This window comes from Lonchura striata, chromosome 23, assembly GCF_050655825.1.
Source record: "Lonchura striata isolate lonStrDom1 chromosome 23, ASM5065582v1, whole genome shotgun sequence".
Classification (NCBI taxonomy): Eukaryota; Metazoa; Chordata; class Aves; order Passeriformes; family Estrildidae; genus Lonchura; species Lonchura striata.
In genome coordinates this window covers 7,986,086-8,004,004 of record NC_140725.1, presented here as the reverse complement: position 1 = coordinate 8,004,004, position 17,919 = coordinate 7,986,086, and positions in this window count along the sequence as shown.

Here is a 17,919-nt window from a genome sequence, read left to right as displayed (position 1 = left end):
TTCCCCCACCCCATGGGACAGAAATTCCCTCTTTAGACCCCTGTGGAGTGGATTGTTCTGAGTTTTGGGCCTTCTGACAAAGGCTTGATGTGTCCCAGCAGGGGACAGCTCTCCAGGAGGGAAATGCAGGTAAATAAAATGAGAATTGGGCAAACATTCCCATGAGCTCTTGTGGGTTTCACATCCCAAAAACCCTCCCTGAATTTGCTGCTTGGTGCCTCTAGCAGTGTTCCAGCACAGCATCCCTGCAGTGATGCAGCAGAGGGGCTTCTTGGCTGTTTTTATGGAATTAAATGCAGAGATTTCACCTGAGTGTTTCATAAATAAATCCAGCTGCAAACATTCTTTGATGGATCCTTGGTAGAGCAGGAAGGTGAAATCTTTTCACCAGAGGGGAAATCACAAAACTGCAGGTGAGGACTGAGGGCACCACATCCACCAGCACCCCTGGAGCTGCATCCACTCACGCGAAATAGGCTTAAAAATCAGGTTTATTTTTACAAATAGATCATTTTGAGCATCTCTCCTTTACAAACCAGATGCAAACACAGGCTTGGCTTTGCCTTCCCCACATGAAATGTGTTTTCTTTAGGGGCTGCCTCCACCCCCAATAAATAGGGTTAAAAATAAGGTTTATTTTTAAAAATAGATAATTTTGAGCATCTTTCATTTATAATAGGCTTGGCTTTGCCTCCGCCACATGAAATGCATTTTCTCTAGGGGCTGCTTCCCCTCCAAGGCAGTTTGTGGAAGGAGATGCAGGAGGATGATTTCCTGCAGATCTGAAAGCGGGTTTATGATCTGAGCCTGCCCCTGCCCTCTGCTCTGGCCCCTGTCCCCTCAGGGCACACAGAGCTCTCCTTGTGTGCCCGAGCATTCCAGACCCAAACTGAGCTCCGGCTGTGGAAAAACAAACACAGACAGACACAAGTCTGTTCCATTTCTTGTCGAATTGGTGCTGCAACGAGCAAGTCATCCGTGTAGTGTAAAATTATGGGTGTTTTGTCGGGCTGGAGACAAAGCTTTTGCCACAAAAAAGTGACAAATAGCAGGCAAGTTTTTCATCCCTTGTGGCAAAGCTGTCCAGTGGTAAAACCTCGTGGTGAAACCTTTGCAGTGGTTCTCCTCTACTGATGGGTGGAACCAAGAAGGGAAATCCAGGAGCATCCCCTGGATGCAGTGGAAGTTGAAAAAGCAATCTTCCACGTCGATGACAACAAGAGGCCAGTCCAAGGGAGTCACAGAGAGAGAGGGAAGTCCAGGCTGCGGAGGCCCCTTGACCTGAGTGACCTGGCTGATGTTCCTCAGGGTGGGGAGCATCTCCAGGGATCGGAAGTCTTCTTACGGCTGACAAAAGCGGGAAGAGCTGGGCCCAGGGCGCTCCGGGGCCTGGAGGCCACCGAGGCCTGGCGGTGCCACCCCCGTGTCCCCGTGGCACTCCAGGTTTCGGCAGGCTGCTCTGCTCAAGGGGACGCAGCCTTGGCTGGACATGGATCCGGGGTGTTTCGTGCTGCTTTGTCCGTGACTCCTTCCTGGCAGCAATTCCAGCTGCAATTCCTCCTTGGAGACGTCTTCAGAGCATCTCCCACCAGGAGAGGCTGGGACCAGGCCCTGTGCCCTGTCCCCAAAACAGGGAAAATTCCCAGCCCTGTGTGAGCTGCTCCTCAAGGAAAGTTGGGCTGGAGGGTGGAGCAGCCATTGGGAATAAATCCAATATGGCAAATAAATACAAGCATGCCAATAATAAATGAAATTTAAAAATAAAAATAGAAATAGAAATAGAAATAGAAATAGAAATAGAAATAGAAATAGAAATAGAAATAGAAATAGAAATAAAAATAGAAATAGAAATAGAAATAAAAATAAAAATAAAAATAAAAATAAAAATAAAAATAAAAATAAAAATAAAAATAAAATATAAATATAAATAAATAATATAAAATTAAATAAAATAAAAATAACTATAACTATAACTATAACTACAACTATAACTATAACTATAACTATAACTATAACTATAACTATAACTAACTATAACTATAACTATAACTATAACTATAATTATAAATATACCTATAAATATAAATAATATAAATATAAATATACCTATAAATATAAATATAAATATAAATATAAATATAAATAATAGACTATGTATTACTTAATATTTTCTAAAGAAATAAAATTAAAATATTAATATAAATATCTAAATACACCAAATAAAAATATAGATATATGTAATATAATGGATATAATAGATATAATAGATATAATACATATTATATGATATAATATTATCTAAATATAGATAAATATAAACATCTGAAATAAAATACATATAAATAAATGTAAATATATGTCCTGGTTTAGGGCAAATTTGGGAGGAAACTTTTGAAGTGGTTTTCTTTAGAAAATAAATTGAAGCTGCCCCTCCTCTAACTGGTTCTCCACCCTTTGCTCTCGGAACCAGGCTTAAAGGTTAAACTTCATATCCAGCGTTAACAGAACAGGCTGGGGATACAAGCATCATAAAGTCACCCTAAGATAATATAATAATGCATTTTGATAGATTTATTTATTATATTAAATTAAGATACATAAATATAAAAATGCAAATAAATATCTATGCTTAAATAAAAAGTAAAGAACTATAAAATCCATGGGGGGGAATTTGGGGGAGATTTGGGGAGGATTGGGGGGGTCATGGAGATTTGAGGGGGGTTGGGGAGCATTTGTGGAAGTTTGGGAAGATTTGTGAACTTTTGGGGGGGCTGAGGGGGTTTAGGGGGATTTGGGGAGGATTGGAGAGGTTGGGGAAACTGAGAGGGTTATTGGGATTTGGGGGCATGGGGAGGTTTAGAGGGGACTTGAGGGGGTGTGGGGGAATTTGGGGGGATTTGGGGGGATTTGAGAAATTTAGAGGGGGTTTGGGTGGGGTTGGCAGAGAATTGAGGGTGACTGGGGAATTTGTGGGGGGGATTTGGGGTGAAATGTCAGGGTTTGGCAGGGACTCATGAAATTTCCCTGCCGAACCCTTTCTGCCCATTTCGGAGGGGTTTGGGCGGCCGCTGGTCTGCGGAAGGGACGAGAGGCGGGGTGGGGACACAAAGCTCCGGGTCTGCGCCACCTTCACAGGTGGGCAGCAGAGCTCGAGGGTATTGTAAACGCAGGCGAACCCAGTGGGAAGAAATGCTGATGTCTGACTCAATTCAGACAGCTGAATGATTTCTTTATTATAACTATGGCTAAAATACATTAATATACTATATTAAAAGGAAGAGACTAAAACTACACACTACTTTCTCTAACACAACTCGTGACCCTCTCTGTGAGCCCAGCCCCAGGTGGGTTGGATTGGCCACCAGCTCAAACAATCCTCACCAGAATCCAACCCAGCACTCACCCCAGGTAAACAATTCTCCAAACACATTCCACATACGAAAAATCAAGGAGCAGGAATAGAAATTGTTTTCTCTTTCTTTCCTCTGTGCTGCTCTATGAAAAATCCTGAGAGGGAGAGAAACGTGCTGGCCACATGAGGAAATTCCCAAGTTTGTCCCAGAGTCAGGCGAGGCGAGGCTCCTGCCCAAATCTCCTGTCCCAGCTCCCAGTCCTGCTCAGGCCTGGAAAAGTTTCCTCTGTCCTTCCTGTGACAAACACAGCTCACTATTGGAAATTTTTATAGATGTTTATTAAGGGGTAAAAGGGGTAAAATCCAGCGCTGGGGTGCTTGGCTCTTTGCAAAAGTACACCTTAACTTAAACCCTGTTCTCTATTTACTCTTACATCACAGGGGTACATGCATGTTCATGAACTTTGTGCATATTCAAACATTCTTTTGAGTTTAGATGTTCGTTTGCTTAGTTTTAAACTTTGACTCATCTTCATGACATCTTGTAGATTAAACTAATATATTTTATTTCTTCTTGTGGTTCCATCCTGTTGTATTTTCACTCCCTGACAACAAGGGCCAGTTCTTCTTCTTTTTTTTTTTTTTCAGTACTGTGGTTTTTGTTTCCGTTATCTTGTCTTTTAGATAAGATAGTCCCCGAATGTGGGAAATCACCTAATTATTTTACACCATTTTCTGAGTTAGTTATATGAAAAAGCATTTCAACATTTCACAGTCTCTATTATGCTATAGTCTGAAATAGTAAATATTACACTATATTTACACTATATAATAGTATTGCACCATATAATAGTAAATATTACACTCTATTTACACTATATAATAGTACTGCAACACATAATAGTATATATTACACTGTATTACACTACTATTTATAAAAGCTATACAATGTATACTTAAACTGACAGATTACACTTTATCAAAAGCAGTAATTACAAATTGTACTATATCAGGATTTTTGTCATCAATAATACCTTGCAAAACAAAAGTAAATTTATAAATGTGAAAGCCAATTGCTGTATTTATATTGTATATTTGTTATTTGTTATATATATTTATATTATATATAGATATCTATATTTTATAGATTATATATAATTATTATATAAGTGTTTATTAGTAAAATAATTTCAAGATAAATATTATATAGTTATATATTTTTAGAATTATTAATATTCTATTTTTATTTATATGTGTATATTTACAATAAATCTATTTGCTATATTTATTATTTATAACATTCCTAATTGGCTTCTCCCAAGGTTTTTCTCAGTAGATTTACCCTCCACGAGAAGCCAAACAACATGAGAGCCCCAGCGAGGGGAATATTGCATTTATTGCCAGCGGTGTGATAAATCCCGGCCAGAGTTTGGCACGGGGGCTGCCCCCTCAAATTCCTGCTGCAAAGCTGGCGGGCGCCGGCTCTGCTGCTGCCAGGGAAAAGGGAGAGGCTGCGTGAGAAATGGCTTCTGCTCCTGGAGTGCCCTGATGGAATGAAACGGATTTTTAAAACCCCAAATGGATTTGCACAGGGAGTTCGGCCCAAAGGGTGGGATGGAGGTGGGGAGCTGTGCAGTCATGGAATCACAGGATCTGCCAGGTCCCAGCTGGAAGTGCTGGGGGACAGGGGAGCAGGTGGGGTTTTCTACAGAGGTCACAGAATTATGGGATCATGGAGTGGTTTGGGTGAGAAGGGACCTTAAAGCTCATCCCACCCCAGGGACCCCTCCCACTGTCCCAGGTGCTCCCAGTGTCCAGCCTGGCCTTGGGCACTGCCAGGGATCCAGGGGCAGCCACAGCTGCTCTGGGAATTCCAGCCCAGCCCCTGCCCACCCTGCCAGGGAACAATTCCCAATTCCCAATCTCCCATCCAGACCTGCCCTCTGGCAGTGGGAGCCATTCCCTGGGTCCTGTCCCTCCATCCTTGTCCCCAGTCCCTCTCCAGCTCTCCTGGAGCCCCTCCAGGCCCTGCAGGGGCTCTGAGCTCTCCCTGGAGCTTCTCCTCTCCAGGGAGCACCCCCAGCTCTCCAGCCTGGCTCCAGAGGGGCTCCAGCCCTGCAGCAGCTCCGTGGATCCCTCTGGGCTCTCTCCAGCAGCTCCAGGTCCTTCATTTTGGGGGTGCCAGGGCTGGGGCAGCTCTGCAGGTGGGGTCTGACCTGAGAGGGCCACAGAGGCACAATCCCCTTTTCCTGCTGCCCCCTGGGATCAGCCCAGGGCTGAGGGGTTCTGGGCTGGGTCATGTCCAGTTTCACCCTTCCTACCCCCAAATCCTTCTCCCAGGGCTGCTCCAACTGGATCCATCCCAGGAGTTTCTCCATCTCAGGGGCAGCACCAGACTTGGCCTTGTTAAACCCGAGTGATTTCCCTGGGGAGGGGGCTGTGCATGGCCTGGATGTTCCAATATTCCAAATATTTTATCTGGGCATTTACAGCATGGTGCGGCTAAAGCTGATAGGCCAAGAAATGCTTCTAATGTGTTGTCATCAGGAAATAGTTGGCTTCTGATTGTGATGGTGTGAATTTTAACATCTGTATTTTCTCACCCTTCTCATGAGACTGAAAACAGAATAAAAGTTTTTAAAACACCTCTCAGTTACCCCATCTCTAGGTCAGAAAAGGGCATAATCTGACATTTACCCTCCCAGGACCTGGAGCTGCCATCCTGTCCCTGCCCTGTGTCCCCAGCCTGTCCTGCTGTGTCCAACCCCCCCGAGCCCCACACCAAATGTTCCCAGCCTGGCAGGGGTTTAGAGCTGCTCCTAACATCCAGCAGAAGGATCTGCAGGTGTCAGAAATCATTCATTGCTGAGTGAGAAATCCCAACCCCTCCTGCAGCAGCCAGAGGCTCTCTGAGGGCTCCAAAGACAAAATTATCATTTTGCTTATTAGGAGTGACAACAGAACCTCTCCATTAATGTGACTTTTAGCCAGCAGCTCATTATGCTTTATGTCTGTGCTGATGTGTGTTTGGCCATTTATTATTCCTTTTCTCCTCACGCTGGGCCCTGCTTTAGGATTTATGGCAGCCTCTTCCCTGCTTTATTCCTTCATTATATTTTATGGCAGCTTTGCCATGCTTGATGTCCACGCAGCTTCCCTGTGGATCCACCTTCCTGGATTTATCCATTAGCTTGCATGGCTCCTGCCTCACTCAGAGATAAAAAATAATAATCTGGAGGATATTTAAGTGCTCACAGAGGTGAAAGTCCATTGTTTTCATTCAGCTGGATGGAGGCAGCTTTGGCTTTCCCTCACACAGCTCTGCGAGGACAGTACGATCCTCTGGTTTGAAGGGAGGCAGCAGCTTCCCTGCAATATTCACCCAGCAAGGATAAATCAATTAACCACTGCTGCTGTTTTATTTTTATTAATGGTGGATTCATGGATCTATCCTCCTACCTTGATAAAGCCTTAAAAATTAAATGCTGGGTTCAGCTTCCCACACAGGATCGTGGGATGGTTGGGATGGGAACGGGTTTGAAAGCTCATCCTGTTCCATCCCGTGCCATGGATAGGGACACTTTCCACTATCCCAGGTTGTCCCAAAATACTGCTCTTTGCCTGGAGCTGATTTCCACTCTGAGTGTCCAGTCTGAGATATTTGGGATTCTTCCTGCATGGAAGAGCCTGAGTGAGGAGCCTGGAGCTCAAAACAACTTACTGGAAGAGAGGGATCCCTTTTACAATGCCCCAGAAACCATGAGCAGATTACCCCAAAACAGGGAGGGGTTGGAGCCCCCGAGGGCTGGCAGGCTGTGCCTGGGAGGGGGCTGGGACATGGGGCATGATCCCACAGGCAGCCACAACCCCAAAAAGTGCTGCTGGAACACAGCTCCAGGCTCCTGCAGCAGCAGCTCATCCCTGGGAGCATCCTCTGAGCTCCAGAGGACTGGGAATGCTGGGGTGTGCTGGTCCTGTTCCAGCACAGGGATCAGCTCAGGCCAGGAGACAAAACTCCACAAGAGGGTTCACATCCAGAGCCAAACTCACCTCATCTGAGGGCAAAGAGGAGCCCAGGGCTGGTCCCTGCCCGCTGCAAACCACAGGACATTTGCTCCATTAGTTTTTCCCACAGTGGGAAAACAAGATATTTTTGGGATTTAATCACCAGGGAAAAACCTTATCCCTTCCTGAGCTCTGTGCCCAGCCTGCCCTCCTCTCGCACTGCCACATCTGCAATTCCCTCCCATTCCCACCTTTCCACCCCTGGTCTGCTCTGGAAAAGGGAAAACAAGAAACCACTGGACTATTCAGGTGGAGAGGGAGCATGGCTGTGGCTCTGTCTGCAAACCCCGAAAGATTTATTAGAAGGCACCAGAAAAGGTGAGAGTTCCTGCATGAAGCTTGGCAGGACACGCTGTGTGGGTAACTCGGTGACCTCTCCAATGTTTCCACGTTCCTCGAGCCTGTGGGGAGGGAGGCTGCTCCTGCTCCTGGTCCCATTCCCAAATGGATTCACAGCAGGGAGAGAAACTCCTGATATGTTTTTATAAGAAACTAGGCATGGCCAGCAGCAATAGCCAGGAAATGCAGGACAACAGGGATTTCTGGGCAGCAGAGTGAAGCCCCTTCAAGCACTGGGAGCTTTACACCGAGCTCAGAAAAGTGAAGAGCTCCTGGAACTGTTGTGCAGGTGGAGGAGTTGTAGGGAAGGAAGGAAAATGGGATTGTAAATCCACCCTGTCCTGAAAGGGAAGTTTTTCTGTGCTAAACATGAGCAGCTGAATAAAATTATACAGGAGGAGGAGGAGACTTCGCCTTTGATCCCTGCACTGTTTTCTCCCAGGAAATGGGAAGGGACCCAGCTGGTGGCTGCTGAGCACTTTGCAGAAGCAACACCTTTTTGTTCCCCTCAGAAAGCTCGGTGTGAAATCCTTCTCCAAGAGGAAACCCCATGTGCTCTGCGGGGCTCCAGCCCCTGCTCATCCCTGCCCTGCAGGGTCCTCCCCACAGCTGCCCCTCCACAGTAAATCCCATTTTCGGGGGATTTTCTCAGCACAGCCCCATCCCTGCTCTGTTCTGCCTCAGTGCAGGGGGTGCTGGGCAGGTCAGGGTTGGAGGTGGCACCTCGGGGTCACCCTGGGCTGTCTTGGCCACGGGGATGTCCCTGAGTGTGGCACTGCTGTCCCACCTGCCGCTTCCAGAGCTGGCAGGGTCCCCAGCACAGAGTGGCTCTGGCTGTCCCCACAGCTGGTCCCAGCTGATCCCAACCCTCTGGATCTGGCTGGGAGAAACATTCCCAGCATTTTCACCCACTCCTACAAGAAAACATCAAGAATATGGGGCTGCAAGTTCTTGCGCTGTCCCCGGTCCTACTCCCAATCCCAAATTCTTGTTTAAATTCAGTGTTTGTGTGCACAGATCACACAACGTCCATCTTTTCTGCAGGGTTAAGAACAATCCATGTTCTCCAAATATTCCCACAGTTATTGGTGACAGAGCCCCTGTGCAGGTGCCTCACCTTTACCATAGATCACAAAAAATGCTGAAGTCTAAACCAAAATATTTGAAGCCCAAAACTCAGCTGAGGAGAAGCTGTAGCTCTCTACAAAAGCATTAAAACTTTGCAGAGTTTTTAAAAAGAAAAATCATCCACCCACAAATACAAGAACGGGAACATTTTGTTTTGCCATTTTCCGAATGAAACATTTCACCTCCTCAGGTTGAGAAAACATTTGACCTCGGAATATGTCTCTGAGTTATATATGGGGAAAAAACCCTGCGGCAATCAAATCTAAATGTTTCACTTGACCAGATTTTGACAGCCTGGTTTTTCAAGACACCACAGTTTTAAATCCTTTCGGGTTGATTTTCTTTCTTTTTTAATTCCAAATTTCAGCGCTGCCCAAGGCCCCACACTTGAGTCATTCCCAGCTGCAATTAGCCAAGCTTCTCTGCAGAACCCAATCAATGATTACTCGAGCGAGCCACGGAGGCCTTGCAGGGATTGAAGCAGGGGAGAGGCCTTAGGATGATTTCCTGGCCAGAGATTAATTCCACCTTGGGTAGAAACAAATGGAATTCATGCTGCAGCCCCTTGAGAAGGGGCTGAGATTCCCGTTCCTGCTCCCGCTGGGCTAACGAGGCCTTGGGGTGGGATTTGGATTTGGTTTTAATGAAGTGGGTGCAGCTCTGGGGTTTGCACAAAGAGCCCTCCTTTGCTCTCCTCCTTCATCCCAAACATCCTCATCCCAAAATCCTGCGGGGATTTCAGTGGAGCAGCTGGAGGTGCCCCCATGCAGGGCAGGTTCCTCATCCCTCATGGGATCGTGGAATGGGTGATGTGGGAAGGGACCTGCCAGTGCCACCCCTGCCATGGCAGGGACACCCTCAGGGTTCCCGCTCACCCAGAGCCCCAAGCCCACTCTGACACTCATTTCTGAAGGTGCTTTGCTGCCTGAAAAACTCAATCTGGGTGAAATTTTGTGGAGAAATTTTACTCCAATATGAGTTTTTCCAGCAAAATAAAGGGTTCTCTGGGAGTGGAGCACTCAGCCCTCACATGGGTACCTTTATTTGAGTCATTTTAGTGCTTTAACCTAAAGCAGAAACACGAATGCTGAATAAAATCTAATTTGATGGTGAATTTTAGGACGGGGCTTGTTCAGATAAATTCCAGCTGGAGTGAGGCAGAGTGGAGATGTCAGCTTGGGCTGGAACTACCTCAGATTTAAAGAATTCCTCATTAAAATGGACCTTGGCTTAAAAACCTCAGTGATCACAGGGAGTTTCACAGCAATGGACCTTAGGTGAAGCCCCTCAATGATCAGAGGCAGTTTCATCCCCAGGACTGGAATTTATAATAATAATAATTTTAAAACCATGATCAGGAGTTCTTCAAAACGATTGAAAGGAATTTCTCTGAGAGCTTCTCAATGCAGTTGTGGGACTGTGGAGCTGATTGGACCTTTTTTGAGATTTCAGTGAAGGAAAAGGAGGAAAAATAGCTGGAAACATTTGGCAATTACTGATCCATTCTTCTGCAGCAGCACAGTCTGAGCCAGAACAAAACACAGAGCTGGCACTTTCTCTCCTTTCTGCACTCCAAGAAAAATGATCTGAGCAGAGTTTTTTATAAACCCAGCAGGAGAAGGGAGTGGAGATTCCATGAAATTCACTGATGACTTCATTTATTTTTATGGATCCAGGTGGGAGGGCCTGGAGGTGGTGCTGATAGGAAGTTTTTCCGAATAGAAATATCCCTTCTTTACATACCCATTGGCTGTTCCCATGGATTTTCAATGTTCTACAGGTTTGGGAGCAGCTCTGGAGGAGGCCTATCAGCTGGGAGTGTCCTCTGATGCTGATGCCTGTCCAAAATCCTACTTTGATTTCCAGGTTTTCTCCTCAGAGGTTGAAACTCAGCCCAGGAGCCTGGGAAGAATTTAATTCTGGCAATTCCTCCTTTCCTGGTGCCTTTTGAACACGAGGAAGGATCTGGGTTTAACCAAACCTTGGAATCCCAATCCAGCCTTTGGGGCTGCTCCCTTCCCTGCTGGATCCACTGAATTAAAAGTTTGGCAAATTTAATTTTTAAATGCTAGGATGAAGTTTTTATGGGGAAAAGTTTTGTTCCTCTAAAGCAGCTGTAATAAAATGGGAATAGGTGGGATTTTTTTGCCCCAATGGTTAAATCTCTTAGACCAAAAAAACTCCCTAAATTATTCCAGTGTCACCTCTGTGTCCAACTGCCTCTTTTTTTGGGATAGTGCCTCAGGATTCCTAGGTTCTCTTGTCTCCAGGGATGAACCTTGGAGATCTGAGCCCATGGGACAAGTTCTCTGCTGGCTCTGGTGATGCAGTCCCTGGACACAAATCCATCCATCCATTCATCCCATGGGCACAGGGAATTCCTGCTGAGGGAAAACCCCATCCCCTCAAGGGAGTGACTGTAGGAATTATGGACACAGAGGGGAGAGGACTCTGTGCTCTCTCTGGGATTTGAGCCAAATTTTGATAGCCAAATTTTCCTAACCTGGCTCAGCAGCAGCTCCACAGCTCCAGCAGGGAGGGTTTGGTGCCAGGGGCAGCTTTCCCTGAGGAATTCCTGATTTGCACTCAGAGGAGCCTCTGCTGGGAGAGCTCCACCCTTGCCAAGCCAAAGGGTCGGGGTGGGAATCCTGGGAATCCCTGAGCTGACCTCTCCGTACTCCCAGGCCACCCGTGGAGAAGCCACTCTCCAAAACCCCGCACACCTGGAGAGCTCCAAAATTCCAAGGTTGAGACTCCTGTAGAGCTCCAAACCCCAAAGAGGAGACACCTGGAAAGCCCCCAAAGCCCAAAGAAGACACTCCTGGAAATCCCCAAAGAGGATATTTCTGGAGAGCGCCAAAACCCCAAAGAGGACACTCTTGGAAAGCCCCACTGACACGTCCAAGGGAGGATCACAAATCCACATTACAGGAATCCTGGGAGGAGTCTTCATCTGACCTTCCCAATCAACATCACATTCCCCACAAACAAAAGGTCCTGGAAGGGCGATAGGAGCTGTCCTGTCTTGCTGATCCCAGATGAGCCGTGTTGCTGTCACAGCCATTAATTAGGGCTCCAATTTATCTAAAATCTGCTTTTGAATTCTGTTTATTTTCCATTGTTGTCCTCCCAGTTCTTTTATTGGTGCTCCATCAAATCCAGGATTGGGAACACAAACGCCCCTTCTCCTGTCCCAGACATCTGAACCCTGTATCCCGTCTTTCTCCCCTTCCTCGTGTCCTGCTTTAACTGGGAATGAACACCAAGTGTGTCCGGCACAGCTGGAGCTCAATCATCCTCTGGCGCCTCGCTCCCAAAATCCGGAGCCTCGGAAGTGCCCAGGATTCTGCTCTGGAAAACAGAGTGGAGCCTGACCCCAGTGCCATTCACCTCCCCAAAATTCCCTAAATCCCAGTGTTAATGGTGCTGTTCACAGAACAGGATTTGTTTGGATGAAGCCTTTCCCAAACAAAAGCGGCGGCGCCATCGGCATTAGCGGGGGAAATCTTCACTGACCTCTCCAAATGTAAAATTCCCGAGCAGCACCTACGGAATAAAAATCAGAATTTCATGTTTGCTTCAATGAACATTATGGAGTCGTGGAAGGAATTAATGTGGAATTGTAGGAGCCAGGGAATGGAGAGCATGCAGAGAGGAAGTAATTCCTGATTTTAGCAGTGAGTGTCCTTAGGACCCACCAGTGCAGCGAGGCTGGGATGGACACAGCAATTTGGAACAGGTTTGGGATTTCTGAGGGGATGCTTTGGGTGGTTCTGATGTTCCTGCCAAAGTCAAGGTGATCCCAGTGGGATCTGGAGCAGGGAATGCAGGCTCTGAGCACATCTGTGGGATGCAGGAGTGCCCAGGTGGGGAATGAGATGCAAACTGGGGGAGTTGGAGGAGATAAAAGGGATCTGGGAGGTGCTCAGGGCTGTGCACCCAAGATAAGGCCAAGAGCTGCCAAAGCAGCCTGGAACAGGAGTAATCTGAGATTTTCCTCTCTCAGAACATTCCTGTGCCCTGGGGCAGAGCAGGTTCTGAGCTTGTGTCCTGCCTGCCTGCTCTTCCTGGCTTTTATTCCAGCAGGTCCAATGATTTTCCTGTGGCTCTGAAGAAAAGGTGGAGTTTCACTGGTCTGTGCCCCCCCCCAGCAGCTGTGACACTCCGGAACAGAACCACACACTTGGATTCAGGGATTTTCCTCAATCCCATTCTTTCAGTCAAGAACATAAAGGTGACAGAATTCCCCACCCTTCTTCCCAAAAAGAACCTCCTGTGATCCATAGGAACCTGGATCATGGCACCTCCTTTGCCCAGCTCTCCACTCAAAGATTTGCCTACAAAAGGGAAATTTCTGATGGTGACATTCCAAAGGCACCGATCCCATTTCCAGCCTGGCTGCCACAAACCCCAGAGCTTTACCAGGCCACTCAACAAAAGGAGGTGGGCAAATATTCACTGATGTGGAACACACTGGAATCAGTTCTCCCACGGTAGGGAATCCTATTTAGGATTTCTCCTATTTAAGATTTCTCCCATTTAAGATTTCTCCCTAAAGCCTTTCATGGTGCCTTGGGTCATTTCTGGGGCTGTAGTTCAACACAGCGCTGATAAAAAGGCAAGACTGAGGTGGAAATGACTGAAGAAAATGGGGAAATCTGGGGTTTTAAATAAATTGGATCTTTTCCCACTGAGGTCTGACCTGCGGCGCCCTCCCATCCTTGGGAAAGAGGGAGCTGTGTCCCTCTGGGAAATATTCCCAACATTTTGTGCCTTTCCCCAGAGCAGAGGTGACTGCCAGGCCTCCCTGCAGGATCTGTTAAGGGCTGTCGAGGACAGCTGAATCCATTCTCTGCAGATGTAATTAATTGTGATTAATTCCACCTCTGATGAAGCTGGGTTTGGCCATTTAGAACCTCAAAATTTCCCTTCGTAACTAAGTCTCATCTGCTTTAATTTTCTGCTGGGAGAGGAAAAGGAAACAGCCAGATATCCACAAAAAATCAAGGATCTGGAGTGGTAAAATCATTCTTTATGGCTTAATTTGGAGTTTTCCTTTTAAGAATTTTCCCTACAACCACAACCCTTGAGTGAAAACAAATCTGATTTCATTTTCCTTTCCATGGGCAATTGAGCTCTATTTATTTCTCAATTTTTTTTACCAAGCTAATTTATTTTTGGAGAGAGTTCAAGTGGTTCCTTTCCATTCCAAAAAGGGGTTCCAGTCTTTAATTTCTTCATTGAAGGATCCAAGTTTTTCACCTCGGACCAGGTCCCTCCATTATCCCCCACAGCTGCAGGGCAAAACTGGAGATATGGAATTATTCTGGGAAGAAAAGCCTGGAATATCAATTACTTTTCCTCCTAATTCCTATGGAGTTTGAGGTTTTCCTGGCACAAAACCAGAGCAAATCTGGTTTTTTGGAGGATTGAGTGAATCAAATCCTGTGCCAGTTCTTCCCTCTCTGTTGTGACCCTGGCGACACCAAACCTCCACCAAAGCCTCTCTCGGAGCTGGACAGGGAGAGAAAATGGAACAAAATGTAGTGGGATCCCTCCATCATGGGGAAACCAGGCTGGAATTAGGGATTTTTATTGGATTTATTGCTAAGAAAATAATAGTGATAAGTAAAACCACCTTAAAACACCTTTCCCCTGCTCCTTCCCAGCTCTCCCTCTTCCCCACCATCAGTTCCACATCCAGGCCTGGCAGCCACAGGACTTTTTGGTTCCCAAGATTTTTGGGTTCCCAACCAGCTGCAATTGAGGTCTCAGGGGTGGGGGCGAGGCTGAGGCCAGGAACTCTGCCGATTTTTGGGGTTTTTCTCACATTTCCTCTGTCACCCCCTTGTCCTGTGGCATCCCATGGGAATGCAGCACCCCCATGCTGGGACAAACACAGGAAAATGCACTGGAGAGGGCAGCAAAGGGTTGAATTTCCAGCCCACTCAGGCATTTCACCAAAACCCCTCATTTTCAGTCCTAAATTCTGCTTTTCACCGAGGTGAGAACCTTGGCTGCAGGGCCAGGCTTGGAGCAGTGAGGTTTGGGTTGGAGATCAGCTCTTGGCCTCTCCATGAATTCTCACAGCTTTTCTTGGTTTTGCACCTCAGGCTGGGAACTCACCTGGCATTCCCAGAAGCCAGCAAGGACACGAAGGGTGGGAGTGAGCCGGGTGAAAATGGATTTACAGGAGTTTGTTTGTGGTTAAGCACAGCCAGGAATGAGGCAGAGGGTCCTGAACTCACCGCAGGGTTTTGGGGTTTTGTTTTTCCCTTCTGCTCTCACCCCCTGGGCTCACAGCAAAATTCCCCCATCAGCATCTCGGATCCAAACAGAACAGGCTGACCCAGGAATGTTTGGATTTTATTGGTACTCTGACTGTACCAACCAAACCTTCCTGGCCACCACAAACCCCTGAGTGGCTTCTCCTTGTGTCCCATCCCTGCTGGGGATGGAATTCCTGCCCTTCCCAGTCACTCCGGCTTTCCCAGCTTCCCCCAAACCTTTGCCCTCAAACCCCAAAACCTTCCTGCCCCACATCCAGAGGTGCCAGCTGTTTGCTGGTTCAGCCCTGGGCACGGATGAGCTGCCAGTGTTTATCAGCAGCCTCTGGCAGGAGAACAAGAGCCCTTCCCTAAAAATCCTGACCATTCCCAGCCTCTGGAGCAGATGAATGGAACCTCAGTGTGGCTTTTCCTCCGTGGTGCCTCTGACTCTGATCCAAACAGATCCCAGCTGTGCCCCCAGAGGGATTTGTGGCACTAGGAAAAGGTCCTAGAAACACAAAGAAAAGTCCAAGAACACATTCCCAGGGTTAGGGGCTCCTGGGGTGGATATTTTGGAAAAGCAGCTCCAGGGCACACAAAGGGAGATTTGTGTCGGTCCCTGTGGATGGCCGGAAGGGGCTTTGGGACATCTTGTTCCATAACAAACCTCTTTGAGGAGGGAATTAACACCTCCTGCTGCTGCCTGCGGGGCGGGAGCACGTTCCTGCTGCTCTGGGCATCCCGAGACGGCTCAGGGACAATTCCAGCCCCAGACCCCCAGAATTTCTGCTGGACCCTCACGGAACCATCTGGCTTTGCCAGGGACAGGCCTGGATCCCATCATTCCCACACCAGAGCCCCCTCCACACCAAGCACATTCCTCCTGCTGCTCAGAGAATTGGAAAAAACATGGGAAAACTGCCAGGAATGGATCAATCGGTGCCTGATCCAAAGGGAGATCCAGAGAGCATCGAAATAAGGGAGAAAGGAGCAAAGGAGAGGATTCTCCATGGACATGAACATCCTCAGGCAGAACTGGGATATGAAACTCCTGCCATGAGTGTGTAGGGAAGGATGGACAAGTTCAGGGATGAGAAACCCACATAAATCCACTTTACAGGAGCAAAGGAGAGGTTTCTCCATGGATATGAACATCCTTGGATAGAATCAGGGTGTGAAACTTCTGCCACACCATGCCATGAGTTTTTAGGGAGAAATGGACAAGTTCGGGGATGAGAAATCCACCTAAAAACCACTTTACCGGGTCAAAGGAGAGGTTTCTCCATGGATATGAACATCCTCAGGCAGAAGCAGGATATGAAATATCACAATGGAATATCCAATGGAAAGGAAGCGCTGTTGTAGCTCCAGGAATTCCATGTATCAATGGGATAATCATGGAATATCACATCCAATGGAGAGGAAATATCACATCCAATGATGAGCATCCAAGAATTCCAGGTGATCTCCGGTTGGAAGAGCCAAGAGCATCCAGCTCCTGGTGCAAAAATTACTAATTAGCAGATCCTGCCTTATTTTTGGGATGTTTTCCAAACACTGCTGATTCCTGAATCCTTCTGTCGCATCATTTCTGGTTTTTGGGAGGCTCACCAGGAAAAATCAAAACAGGAGTAAACAGCAGCTTTTAAAGCAGAATTTGCTTCAGCTAGTGCCAGTTTTTAATTATTTATATTTATTAAAGATAAGAAAAAGAAACATTTTCATGTCCTGTTCACCTGGGAATGCTGTGGGATTGAAAACAGTCTGAGCACAACCCATTTCTTAAGGGGAAAATATATACATATATTTATATCTGTTATTTATACACATTCCCCAAAAATCTGGGGTTATTTCTTCCCTGAATATTTGCATTTGAAAGACAGGACTGAATTAATTCCAGACTAAATGCAAACATGGCATACCTGGATCCGGGAGGACAGGCTGTCCCTGGGATGTTTTTGTGGGAATCTGCAGGAGGACAAGCTCTGGCTGGCTCCCACCTCACTCCCAGAGCCTGGGCTCTCATTCCAGCCCCTCCTTGGGAATGGAGGGAAGTGTGGACAGGGATGGGACACATCTGGGAAAACAAATCCTGAATGACTCCCAGGGAATGAAGGTGAGGCTCATCCAGGTTTGGCTGGAAAGGGAAAAAAGAGCCTCTTGTCCAGCACCGAACCCACAGCAGGAGAGTTTGGATCCAGCTGCCTCTGGATTGTGGATATGGAGAGCCCAAATCCCTCAGTTTGGGGCTGGGGGCGGTGCAGGGGGCTGGGATGATGAAGGAGGGGTGGAATTTGTCACCTCACAGGGACTTGTGGCTGGATTAAATCCCTGAGGGATGTTCCTGATCTGGGAAGGGTCAAAGGCCAGGTTCAGACTTGAGTTTGGATTCAATCCCCTCTTTTTCCCAGGGAAAGGTCAAAGATGGGTTCAGTCCCCTCATTTCCCAGGGAAAGGTCAGACACAGGGCTCAATCCCCCTGTTTTTCCAGGGGAAGGTTCCTGATTTGGGGAAAGGTCAAAGATAGGTTCAACCCCCTCATTTTCCAGGGAAAGATTCCTTTTCTTTTGGCTCCTTGCTCCTCCCCAGCTGCTCCCACGTGTCTGCTGAGCTTCTCCTGGGGCCAAGGTCTCATCCTGAGCTGGTTCTGCTCCGAGAAGAGCTCAAACCCGTTCTGAACCCCAAGTTTGCCTTCACCCCGGGCTGATGCACATTCCACTTTTGGGGGATATTTGGGATCCTACATGGAGATCTCAGATGGGAACA